Genomic DNA, 14,000 nt, shown 5'->3' on the forward strand with positions numbered 1-14,000 from the left:
CGACAATAGCAAAAAATAGGACCAACAATTAAAAGAAAAAACAAAAATAACATAAAAAAGATGAACAAAAGTATGCTTTACAACCCCAAAAGTGTCCATCGATAACCAAGGGAAACAAGACAAACAAGAGTATGCTTTACAACCCCAAAAGAGTCCATCACTGACCAAGGGAACCCTGCACATCAAAAAATAGAGTAGTATTAAATAGAGACTAGAAAATATTATGAAAAATATTAAATACACACAAAATATTGTAAGAAATATGAAACAGAGATCAAAATATTTTATCTGAAATCCTAAGCAAAGACTAAAATGTCTTATGAATAATCTTATGCACCAAAAGATACATCTTACTCAAACACCAAAAATCATAAACCTAAATAGGTAAGGAGGGAAAAGAACTAAAGTGTTTGCAACGAGAAGATTCTATAGCAAATTATGAATGGATTTTGCACTAGAAGAAAAATTACCTCCACCTTTGTCCCTGCACTACACTATATTGTCTCTCCTATGAAGATATTTAAGTAGTTTCGTTAGTGATCCTCTATGTTCTTTTTACCTACATTGCATTGTATTTATAATTAAACAAACAAATGACCAATAGTGTAAGATGCCTTTAATTTAAACAAAGGCATGTATGGGACCATAGATAAACTGCAACATTAACCTTTACCTAGTAAAGGTATGGAATCTTGGACCATTAAGACCTACATTTATCTCCCACCCACTAAACCAAACAAAAATTAAACCATAAAATATTAAATAAAGATCAAAATATCTTATGAGAAATCTTAAAAGGACATCAAAAACCTCATGAAAGATATGTTGAATTTTGTAGCTATGGTTGGTCTTCATAATCAAGTTATATCCCTCCAAATATACAAGAAAATGATAAATATATATGTGAATTCCAAATTGGCTTCAAAAGAAAATTTTGAATTTTTGCGTCCAAATGTAAGATCGGCTTCAAGTCAGCCCCAATGAAGGGAGACACCTATTCAGCTCATTCAACATCTATATATTGGCATTCGTCCTCTCCATTTGGGTATCCAATTCAAATCATAAGAAGGATGAATTTGAGGCATGATCTAAGGCAGAAAGAGGATGAATCTGAGGCAAAATAAGAGGACCGAAATTCTAGGCAGCAAGATGAGTTTTTGGGTAGTAGACCGAAGTTCTAGGCAGGAGGACGGTGTTATCTATGTTTGATCAGGTTTGACCTCGGTTTGGTTACTGGTCAGTTTGACTTTGTTTTTCACTGGGAAATCAAATTGTATCTCTTGTTAAATTGGAAATTTTCTCTAAGAAACGGTTGTTGGGTTTTTCTCGAGATAAATTTTGCATCTCTTGTTTGGTTGTCTCTTTATGATCCTACTAGATTTATTGTTTTACTGTTGAATGTATAATTGCTTAATGATGAATGTAATAACGCAAGTTAAATTAATGAAATCATTAAAAGTAGTTATTAGTCTAGAAAGCCCTAAAAAAGAAACATGGTTTTAAAGGTATGGTGTCAGAGCAGCCACCAAAGAGACTTGAAGAAGGCCAAGAGACCAAACATTGAAGAGAAATTGCCAAGTATTTTTGTCCTATGAAGGCCAAGCTCTTCCCTAGCCTAAAATCTGATTGAAAGAAGGATGATCACCTACTAATATCTCTATTCTTCTGTCTATGGGAGGACCGAAGTCCTCAAGAAGGCCAAGTGCATTAGTTTACAAACAGAAAGAAACATAGATTTTGGGCAGCTGAGTGAAGGAAAAGATTTAAGCCACAAACCTGTAAAGCCGCAATCCGAGTTGCTGAGGGTTGAAAGGCCTCAAGGTTGATAGTAACAAAGGCTGAGAAGCCTCAGAAGGTGACCAGAAAGAATCCAAAGTTGCCTCAAACCTTGGAAAAGCCAACGAGTTTATGAATAAGGTAGTTAAATCAATATAAGAGCCATTTCTTGAAGATAGGTTGGAAGGAAGACTGAATGTATAAACTTTAGACGACTTGATTAGGTTTGCCTTAATACGAAGTATGAACCTTTTATGATGCACTTGAAGAAAGTTTGTCAAATATGACCAAAACTCCTTCAATCAATTTAAGCACGGACCTATAATTGATATGGAGTCAAAATTCTTGAGATTCAAGCATAGCATATAATGTGATTCAAAGTACCAGCACATATCTACATTTGACAAGGCAATGGCATTTTTTTGTGTTTTCAATATCTTAATGGACAAAAAGGATATCTTCATGGCAGCAAAACACACTGAGAAGAGTCGATGTAATACAATGGTGGGTTGAAGGATTTGGATGTGTGAAGGCATCCTTCGCAGTGAAGATGAATTTGGTTTGGATGTTTGTGGTGCTCTTTTTGATGATTACAGTGAACATGGGAATTAAAGGGTCAGTGCATAAATACAAGGACGCTTCCTTCAAGTTTGAAGATATTCCTTTACGAAGAACAAGGGGAGTTTTTGCTCAACATTCGAATGGAACCACAACATTGGACTGATCCAGGTTGTTAATTTTGAGGCATCTGATCAAGATGATATTGGTGGTTCACTATATGGTAGCCAAAATGGATATTTGTGTTGAATGGTGTTGTCATTGATGCCAGTTTTAGTTAATGAACACTCTTATATTTGTTTGAATTACATCAAGTTGGAAGCTCCAATGGAAGGATGGTTGGAAACCCTAGTAGCCTCACATTTGTTGAGGATTTTGAGGATGATTATCAGTGAATTCAATCTCAATATCATCATCATTGGATTCTCCTTGTCAAATCAATTCCACTGGTATACGATATGACCCAACAGCCCTCATGGTTTGAGAAATACGCTTAATTGAAGTTGAATCCCGAGTCAGTGGTCCAAAACCCCAAAGTTTGATCATGTGGCATAGCATTCTCCATGGTCAAAAGCCCCAATATAGTTGATGACATGGCAGCATATAATATGTCGAGAGGTTAAGAAGAGCTTTTATTAAAAGGATGAATTTAAGTTTTGGAGGTCGAAGTTAATTTGGTCCAATTGAGGAAGTCAAAGTTAATATATAATATTTAAGAACCAACTATGAAGGAAAATAATTCTATTTAATTAATAGAAAGGAGGATAATGTTATTTAATAATTACCATGGAGGAAGTCAAAGTTAATATATAAAATTTAAGGACCAACTATGAAGGAAAATAATTCTATTTAATTAATAGAAAGGAAGATAATGTTATTTAATAATTGGCTCCATCATTTTTTGAAATTTAAAATTAAATTCTCCTTCAATATATGCATGTTGGCTCCCTCCAAAAACTCCAAGTCGGGTCACCTAATAGACGTGACCCTTCACATCTTTGAACAACTATATATTGGCATCTAAGCTCATTCGTTTGGATATGCAATTCGTTGAGGTTTTTCTGTTGACAAGTTCTGAGATATAATGTGAGTTCTTTGTGGTTACATCTCTAAATCTAATGCGAGTTTCAATGAAGAATTTAAGACAACGTTTCTTTTGGACAGAATTCTCCATAATCTGAAAGGACAAGTTCTAAAATTGTTTGAGGTCATCTAAGTTCATTCGTTGGTATCCTAAGGCATGATTATCTCTATTTTCAGCCCTCTGAAACTGGCCCAAATTCGGCCCTCTTTTGAGGTTTTTAATCAAGTATCACAAGGCTTGGACCTACAATTCACTGAGGTCAGATTTAGCACTTTTCAAATTTTTGTGTATACTTTGGCCAGCTTGTTTTCGAGGCATTCTATTATGCAATTGAAGCTTCTTTATGGATCAAAATAAGGCAAGGTTGGATGTAAATTATGAAGTTGATGCAGAGACTATTCGTTCTTCTAACGAGAACCTTTAAGGTCCAAATCAGTGGGAGACAAATAATTTCCTTGGTGCCTTAGGACTGCGAGTATCTTTATGCTTTTGTGGCCTTATTCGCTAAGCAAACAAAGCTTGTTCTAAGGGCATCTATTAGACTTCAGACCTTGTCTTTACATCAGATCCGATATTTTTGGCATTAATCTTGAGCATCTTGCTTGGCCTACTATTCAAATACAATCCAAGTGTATGAGACAAGCCTATAGCAGACATTCTAGGGATTGATTGCAGCTATTGTCAAGGACATCTCAGACAGGATTATAAGTTGTTAATGCAGTATTGAAATTGCGAAGGTATGTGAGGATTTCGTTTTGTGGATAGTCCTCAAGTATCACATCTATCTCTGCAAACTTTTTGTGCAAGTTTTCTAGATGTAGGACCGAGCCCGAGGCAAATTTGATTGACAGAGTTAGTGTTGCATTTCTCTTGTATTGCAGTTCCTTTGTATTAATTCAAAGCACAGGTGGATCTAGTCTGAAAACTGTGAAACGTGGTCCGTCGGCTGAACAGGGTGGCAAGGGTGGTGCAAGGCAAGAGAGTGGAGTCTCCTTCAGGTTGGAGCTTACGAGCACTTCAGGGCAGCAGGGTGGTGCTAGGATAGGGTATAGCCTTCACAGGACATTGGAGTGTTCATCAAGTAGCAGCTAGTAAATAGGGTGTTGGAGCATCCATCAGGTTGGAGCCTGAAGACTAGGGCGTTGGAGTGTCCTTGTTGCAGTTGGTAAACAAGGCATAGGAGTGTCCAACAGGGTGGAGCTTGTAAATCAAGGGGCTAGAGCCTCCTTCAGTTGGAGCTGAAAACTTCATGTAAAGTTTTGATGTAGAGACTATTCGTTCTTCTAACGAGAGCCTTATAAGGTCCAAATTAGTGGGAGACAAATAATTTCCTTGGAGCCTTAGGACTGAGAGTATCTTTGCGCTTTTGTGGCCTTATTCGCTAAGCAAACAAAGCTTGTTCTAAGGGCATCTATTAGACTTTAGACCTTGTCTTTACATCAGATTTGGTAATTTTGGCATTAATCTTAAGCATCTTGCTTGCCCTACTGTTCAAATGCAATCCAAGTGTATGAGACAAGCCTGTAGCAGACATTCTAGGGATTGATTGCAAATATTGTCAAGGGCATCTCAAGCAGGATTATAAGTTGGTAATGCAGTAGTGAAATTGCAAAGGTATGTGAGGATTTCATTTTGTGGATAGTCCTCAAGTATCAAATATATCTCTACAAACTTTTTGTGCAAGTTTTCTAGATGTAGGACCAAGCCCGAGGCACATTTGATTGACATAGTTTCTATTGCAGTTCTCTTGTATTGCAGTTCCTTTATATTAATTTAGAGCACAAGTGGATCTAGTCTGAAAACTGTGAAACATGGTCCGTCGGCTGAACAGGGCAGCAGGGGTGGTGCAAGGCAAGAGAGTGGAGTCGTCTCCTTTGGTTTGGAGCCTAAGAACACTTCAGGGCGGCAAGGTTAGCCTGCACAGGGCATTGGAGTGTTTGTCGTAGCAACTAGTAAATAGGGTGTTGGAGCATGCATCAGGTTGGATCCTGAAGACTAGGGCGTTGGAGCGTCCTTGTTGCAGTTGGTAAACAAGGTGTAGGAGCGTCCAACAAGCTGAAGCCTGTAAATCAAGGGGTTGGAGCTTTCCTTCAGTTGGGCTAAAAACTTGATGTAAATCGTTTGAAGACAAATATTAAGAAGCGTTCGATGGTTTTTGTCCTAGAGGGGTTTCCACCTAAAAATATTTGTGTCTATTGTCTCTATTTGTTATGCATTGTTGAATAGTGTCGATGATGTTTATGTTTATCTGATGCTAATAACAATTAATGCTCTGAGGAATTAAAAAATATACTAATTGGTAAGAAATATTGATTCACCCCCTCTTAGTATTCCCAAGTATCTATTGTACTCTTGACCTTGCCAAGATGGAGGGGTGCAAACAAGGTGAAGTCATCCGGCACCATTATGCAGAAGATCCCAAATGGCCTTATGCATTAGATATTGAATTTAGTGAAGATGACATTTCCATCGATATGACAACATAGTCAGTTACAATTCCTAAGACTGGAATTTTATATTTTGTGAACGAGTGCTCAAGTGGTGGTTGTTGGATGGAAAGACTATTCTGAAAAAATCCCACATGTTATTTACCAGGTAGGATGGAACCCCTAATGACCTTTTATGATTTTTATGTCACTAGCATACCTATTACTTGGAGTCAGTTGCTTTTCTCAGCATATCACACTTTGGAAGGATGTACTGCAGTTTCTTCGTATGTTTGACCCTGTGGTACATTGAGTATGCAAATGCAACTGTAATCAAGAATTACATTATGGGTCGTTACATTTGGGGCAATGAAAATTGTAGCTTGTCTTCTTTCAGTTGTTTCAATGGATTATGGTGTGGTTAGGCCTACTCTTCTTGGTGGTCTTACTTCAAAGGTGCATCTTCTTGGTGTGACATATTTCCTCGCTTCTAAATTACTTGACATGCTGGAGAATGTTGGGACAAATCGATGATCTTTCATGGAAGACAAGAATGTTCCTTGTCCTTCTAGTTGTAATTCTAGATGCATTTTTTATACTCTGGATTTTCACTTCTCTCTCTAAGACACTTGGGAATCTCCAAGCAAGGAGGTGGCTAGCCAAGTTGGAAATTTACAAGAAATTTACAAATGCATTAGCATTGGTTGTAATTGTTTTTGTGGCTTAGATTAGATATTACGGTGCCATTACTTGAGTCTAACTATTGTTAGAACATATTAGTACATGGCAAAATCTTCCTTCAAAGTATTTGAGATGTGATCAAGTAAGATACTCCAAAGAAGAAAGGTTTCTTCACCAATAATGCTATGACATTTGGAAGTCTTGGGATTTGTAAACCTTAGAAGACAAGTTTTGAAAATCCATAGGGTTTGCGAATAAAACCCTAGAGCTAGACCTAGATCAATGTTTCCGCTGAAAGGAGAAACCCTAGCTCATGTAAGGAAGGAAAGGATAACAACATGCTAATAAGATGAGGATGATTAGTTTGCAGATGGATTTCATTTTTGCAAGAAAGCAAGGACCAAGAGGGAGTTGCCAATTCCCTTCAATGCTTAAAAGATAAGTACTTTATGTCTGTCTTCCTTGATTATTATTGTTTTTTATTAGTTAGCCTCTTGCCTTTGTTTTTTTTGTTGGGTTGTATCATTCTTCCATGGTATCCTATTGAGGATTACAGGTACATTGTGAAGGATACCAAGGCTTTGGAAACAAATGTAAGTATTGGATGAATGAAGACTCTTCCAGGGGCGATTAGTGTTCAAAAGGAAGAAATTGTACTGATATCTAGAAGGGATCCTAGTTTAGAGGGACCCGACAAGCTAGCAAGTTTGAAGGATGTCATTATACTGAATTTGGTGGAAAGTCGGTGATGACTTCAAAAAGGATTTTCAAGATCAAGCAATTATTGGCAGCATAGTGCAAGCAAGGATTCTCCCAAGAAGAGGGAGAGGACTATGAGATGACATCTACTCCAATTGCAATTTTCTTGGCAAGTTGAGAAGCAAGGTAGCTTCATGATGTTTGATTAGGTACAATCATGATGATAAATGCACAAAAGTAGTAGTGAGGCTCTTATGTGTTTCTATAGTTGATTTGTTTGCTATTATTCTCACTGTCCCTGGATGAAGTGGGACAAGCTTGGAGTAGTTGAGAATGCTTCCCTCTATTAGAGGGAGCATTGATGTTGTAGTATCAAGGGGTTCAGATTCTCCCTAGATCAAGGGTATTGACCAAGTGATGGGTAGCGACGAGGAGCCATGTAATGTGGGCTAAGGAGATTGGCCCAATGAGCATCAAAGCCCTGAGTGCCCCACCGAACAGGGTTTACCTAATCATATTGCCAAGGGTTATTTGGCTAGTGGGTTGAGTGAGTGTCACATAGCATCGGGCAAGTATTTTTACCACTCAATGACATGTGATGACATGTGGGAATGGTAAATGGGCCCAAGGTGTCTGCATGCAGGGGGTACCTAACATGACCCCAAGTGACAACTTGGTAGATTGTTGGGCATGGAATCCCCCCCAAGGCATGTTCTGGGGCTTAAAGCCCAAGTATTGACCAAGCCTTTTGTAAAAGCTCTGCGAATTATAGGTGTGGAGCGCGAAATCATAATAGAGTCACAAGGTTGTTCGCCCTTGTTTTTGTAATGTAATGTCAGCGTGATAGACCTACCCATGGTCTGCGGACCATGGGATTGTATAAACAGAGCGAGACTCTAAGTGTAGAAGAGGGAAAAGATAGCATAACTAATAGAATGGAAGCATGATAAGTCTAAGAGACTGAGTCGAAGGGTAAAGTGTGTCTTTGGGTCATAGAGTAGGAGAAGGCGATGCAACTGAGGGCGTAGAGTCCTAGTAGTCTGCAGATGAGTGCGCGGACCCCTGCAACTGAGTGCACGGACCCCTGCAACTGAGTGCGCAGGGCAAGTCAAGTCTGTAACCGTTGGAAGAATTAATAAAGAGAAGTTTACCATATTTCTATGTATCTTTTCCTGTTTTAATGTATGATTGGGTATAAATAGAAAGTGTACTATTTAATTGTTGCGCGAACCCACATGAATGTGTTGTGTAAATAAATATAACGTAAGACATCCATTTACGCGAAGATAATTGACTGGCATAGGAAGATAAGTAAGATCTCAGGTGCGACGTAAGAAAATAGCACAGAGCACTGCTCCGGCAAGTATATCAGGCTACGAAGGCCTGGGAAGTGCGCGAAGAGAATAACAGTTGGACCAGTTCAACCTCTCAGACATCTCAAGGGTGTGGAAACCTAGTTCCAACACCCTCCCATACTACTTCGAGTGAGACCTCAGTCCGCGCTCTACGGACTGTTGCCGAAAGGGCTAGTAGTACAGGGATTTGTGTGGCTATTTAACTCCGAACCTGGGTCAGGCCCCAACAAACCAACATAGATTGGTGATCCAAGGACTATCTGGGGGTACCTAACTAGCCAAAGGGTATTTGGATTATGGATGACTAGATCCCTTGTAAAGGATATGTGACTAGTGGTTAACTAGATCCTTTGAATTATGTTGATGCGGGATGCTTTCCACATATAGTGGATGGATTCATCAACATAACTAAGCTCATTCAACCTTTTCTTGGGATAGAGAAATTTTTATTCAAAAAGAGAACATCTAGAAAAGTCATATACATGTGGATTTCAAGTCGGCTTCAAAAGAATAAAATTTTGAATTTTAAATTTTGATTTTTGATTTTTTTTTCCTCCAAATGTAAGGTCGGGTTCAAGTTGGCCCCTGTGATGGGACACACCTATTCAACTCATTCAACATCTATATATTGGCATTCGTCCTCTCCATTTGCACATCCAATTCCAATCATAAGGAACAAATATGAGGCATGATCTAAGGCACAAAGAGGAAAAATCTAAGGTAGAATAAGAGGACATAAATTCTAGGCAACAGGACGAGTTTATGGGTAGTAGACCGAAGTTTTGGGCAGGCGGCGAAAATTTCAGGGGGATGCATCTATCTTTGTCTGACCAAGTTTGGTTACTGGTCAGTTTAATTTTGTTTTTCACTGGGAAATCAAATTGTATCTCTTGTTGAATTGGGCATTTACTCTAAGAAAAGGTTGTTGGGCTTTTCCCAAGATAAAGTTTGTGTCCTGTTTGGCTATCACTTTATGATCCTACTGGCTTGTTAAAGATTTTATATGTATAGTTGATTAATGATAAATGTAACACAAGTTAAATTAATGAATAATTGGAAGTAATTATCAATCTAGAAAGTCTTGAAAATCAACAAGATCTTGGTGCATTAAGAACAACATTTATCTCCCACCCACTAAACCAAACAAAAATCAAACTCTAAAATACTAAATAAAAAATAAAATATCTTTTGGGAAATCCCTGCATAACGCAAATTAAATTATTTAAAAGAGACCGAAAAATCTCATGAAAAATATTAAATACACACAAAGTATCTTCAAAGAAATATGAAACAAAGGCCACACTATCCTACAAGAAATTTTAAATAGAGACCAAAAATCCTATAAGAAATCTTATGCAAAAGTAAATACATCTTATAGAAACATCAAAAATCATAAACCCTAACTACATAAGAAGGTGGGAGAGCTAATGTATTTGAAATAAAGAAGTCTTCACAACTAATCATGACATGGTATTTGCACCAAAAGGACTCACCTCTTCCTCCACCTCCAGTTAATTAAAGAAAGCCATTGGTACAAGCTAGACATGTCAAGGGCACAATTTGTAATGTTTGATGATATCGTCGTTCACATGGACAAATGTTTAGTTGTCCCTGAAAAGAAAAATGGGAGAATCTAGCATACTAGCAAATCACATTTTGACATGGATTTCTTTTCTTTGGAAATCAAACATAGGGGAAAAGGTCATTACAACTTGGAGATCATGAGATGGCTTCACATGATTACAAACTCCATTTTAGCAACCACATATTTAAGAAAAGATGAAATTACCTGATTTCCAAGTGTTCCCGAAAGGACCACTTGTCCCCAAGTTGGAGCTAGATGTTAACCATTATTTTGTTGGGTAAGCATGAAGGATGTTGGACCATACCTAACAAAAATGAAACATGTATTATGGCTATCTGTAACAAACCCATAAGTAGAGAAGCAAAGTTAAACATATATGTTATGCATGGCCACAAACTCCAGATGTAACTATATATAAGGATAGAAGTGTTAAATTTCCACGGCACTAGAGAATCTAGGTTAGGGTCTTACAATCTCTGACACAACCAACTCAAATGCCACAACAAACTACTTTGCACAATGGAATAAACACAACATTAAATCAACATGTGCACTTTTTACAATTTTTCAACCCAACTTCGTTATATTAACCAATCTTTAATACAACAATCTAGGGCTCCCGTACCAAGGATCATGGCCATCATACAATATATGATACAAGAAATACAACTAGGGTTTGGTGTCAGTCCTTTGAAAACCATTAACAAGATACCAACCAACCTAGTAGCTGATGTAGTGCACTTCACAACTCCACTTGGCCCATGTACCCTAAACACATATGTTGGTCCTTTGCTCCCACTTCGCAACACCACCAATCTGCCTCTATCAATGAATCTTGCTGAACACAACTCCAATCTACCCCCAGCTGATCATTAGTCCATCAATGAGTCAACACATAGGGCCTTCATCAACTACCCACTTGTTGTTCTTTAGTCCTTCAAGAACACAACACTTTGGGACTTCCCACTTTTGCCTTCCTCTACTGCTATATGAAGACAAGCTATTAAAATTGGCAACAAGGGCCAAACTCCACATGGGTCACCTTATTTATGACAGCTGATATTTTTCTTAGATTCCTCTCTCCGAGAAGTGTAGGGTTGATCTAAAGATCAACCGATTCTGAAATGTACAAATGAGGATATGAATTTATTTATATTATGGACCAATTGTCAAGGTCGACCAGCAAACTCATGTAGGCTCAGAAGCCCAATAGTCATGTCTATTCATCCTCAACGTTTGCCTATATGAAGAAATGAATTTATTTATATTATGGACAAATTGTCAAGGTTGGCCAGTAAACTCATGTAGGCTCAAAAGCCCAATAGTCACATTTATTCATCCTCAACGTTTGCCTATAAATACAGGATAGCTCCTGCTCATTTGGACACACTCATCTTCACACATCTCTCTCTCCTCATCTGATTAGGTACGCATTTCTGGGCAGCTTCTCTCTCCACACGTGCGAAGGAGAGGACTGTACTTTCTCTGTTTCGGCATTGACCAATGTTGACCAAATTTCAGCAAGTGTTTTGACCAGTATTGACCTATTTGACTGCGTTTTTGTGAGGGTTATTTCTGTTTGGGAAGGTTGAATTTCTGGGCACAAAAATTGAGGCCATCCATATTGTTTGACCAGCATTCACTGTGGTTAGCGTTGACCACAAGTTGACTATTTGACCAGACTTTGACTCAGCAGAATTCACCTGTTTTGAGGGTTGTTTCATCTTGTTGTTTGGAGGCCAAAGTTGACTAAAGTTGACTGAATCTTTGAGGGTCAAATCTGCCCTGTTGACCAATGTTGACTTTTCTGGTTAGGGCTCTTTTGCTAATATTATAAATTATCAGAATTTGTAAATTATACTATCTCTCTCTCTGTTCAACTATTGAAGACTAAAAGAAGATTTGATCAACGGTTTCCCCACATTGGGGTTTGTCCCTGGCTGGTGCCACATCTTGTGTCCTCTTGTCTTGGCTTGTCTTCTACTGTTTATGTTTATGTTCTATCAGCATTTTACTTACAAGTTTATGTGATTGCTAAACTGAAATTAATATTGGGCTCATAAAGAAATTGAAGCAAAATTGCTCTAAAGCATAGAACATACCATTGTTGCCTAAAATTAACATGGTATCAGATCTGAGGGGAAAACAAAGCCCAAGCAAGAGTGAAAGAGCAATCACCAAAGACAATTGAGCAAGGACAAAAGACTCAATGGGTTCCTCATCCTACTTCCCGTCTGAAGACAAGCTCCATGTCAAATCTGACTATCATGGATGGAAGATGTCTCTTGATTTGACCTTGGAAGAGAAGGAAGCGATGGATTATGTGCAGGGTAAAATCCTTGAGTCTCCTTCAAATGCACTGGTTGCCACAAAGACCAAGTACAATAAGGTTGAAGTCAAAGCGAAGAAGATTATTACGGATTCTATTGACAAGCATCTGGTGGCCTATATCTCTAAATTGAAGACCTCCAAGGAGATATACAACAAGTTGGTCGGCATGTTTAAGGTTAGTAATGCTAATCAAATTCTCTTTCTCAAGAATAAGTTGAAGGATATTAAGAAGGGCAAGGACGAGGACATTCAATCCTATTTGTGTCGGATTACTGAGATCAAGAATGATCTACTCTCAATTGGGGAAGTCATTCCTGACAGGGAACTTACTCGCACCAACCTTGGAGGACTCCCACCTGAGTGGCATGTATTTAGAACCACTATACTCAACAATGATCGAATTCCAAGGTTTGAAGAATTGATGTCGAGATGCATTCAAGAAGAAACAAGAATGGTGGAGCAAGAAATGCCTCCTAATAGAAGCAACCCCTCTGCATTCTCCGCTCATACCAAAAGGAGGAATAATGCAAGGTCTAAAGGTCATTTTCATGGAAAGCCTGGATCTAAGGGAGGAAGGAAGGGCAGGTGCTTTGTTTGCAATAAGTTTGGCCACTATGCAAGGGAGTGTCCTAATAGAAGGGATACACCTCAAGATGATGACTATCATAACAACTCCAAGGGCAACTTCAACAACAACGATCAAAGGAATGGTAGGTTTAATGGCAAAGGAAAGAGGAATGCGAGACATCAAGGAAATGGTCGACCCTCCAAGAATCAAGGAACTCTAGGTATGATGAATCCAATGTTGTTAAGAATAAGCAAAAAGAGTACTATCTTATATCGGCCTTCTCCATTGCCTCTCCTCCGAGCACTTTGGGAAATTGGCTGATTGATAGTGGTGCCTCAAGAAACTTCATCTAATACAAGGAAGCGCTTTCTAATCTGATAGAAAAAGAGACAAACTTAGAGATCATCCTTGGAGACGATGCCACCTATCCTGTTAAGGGAGTAGGGAATGTTACCCTTCAATTGAATCAAGGTAACACTATTCATTTGCAAGAAGTACTATATGTACCCAATCTCAAGAAGAACCTGGTGTCCATTTCAGCAATGCAAGATAAAGGATTCAAGGTGGCTTTTATCGATGCAAAGGTACGTGTTTGGAAAAGAAATTTCAAGGATGCTTTTACTCTTGGGTTCAGGGTTGACACTTAGTATCAAGTTGGAGGAATTCCATTGAGAGCCTTGTCTTGTGACACATCTCTACAATCTTAACTATGGCACCGGAGGTTCGCCCATCTTCATTATAAGGCCCTACACAATGTGAGATAGATGATGACAAGTATGCCCGCGTTCAAAGTAGAGCATGAAGGTGTATGTCCAAGATGTGCCGAAGGAAAACTTACAAGGGAACCATTCCCATCAAGTAATAGCAAGACCACAGACATATTGCAATTGATCCACTCCGATATATCTGGTATGATGCCTGTAAAATCCTTGGGAGG

General features: G+C 38.5%; 1 long non-coding RNA gene across 3 annotated transcripts in view; it reads right to left on the bottom strand.

Annotated features, from left to right (window-relative positions):
* Window positions 1-27: 27 nt before the first annotated feature.
* The window catches only part of LOC149139422 (uncharacterized), a 32,521-nt gene continuing 18,548 nt past the window's right edge, over window positions 28-14,000 (bottom strand). For all 3 annotated transcript variants that reach the window (XR_016264614.1, XR_016264613.1, XR_016264612.1), the window contains one exon: window positions 28-175. This is a non-coding gene — a long non-coding RNA (uncharacterized LOC149139422). The remainder of the gene's footprint in view (window positions 176-14,000) is intronic.

This window comes from Pinus tabuliformis, chromosome X (genome assembly GCF_031772625.1).
Source record: "Pinus tabuliformis cultivar Carrire ecotype Pingquan chromosome X, CPIR1, whole genome shotgun sequence".
Taxonomy (NCBI): Eukaryota; Viridiplantae; Streptophyta; class Pinopsida; order Pinales; family Pinaceae; genus Pinus; species Pinus tabuliformis.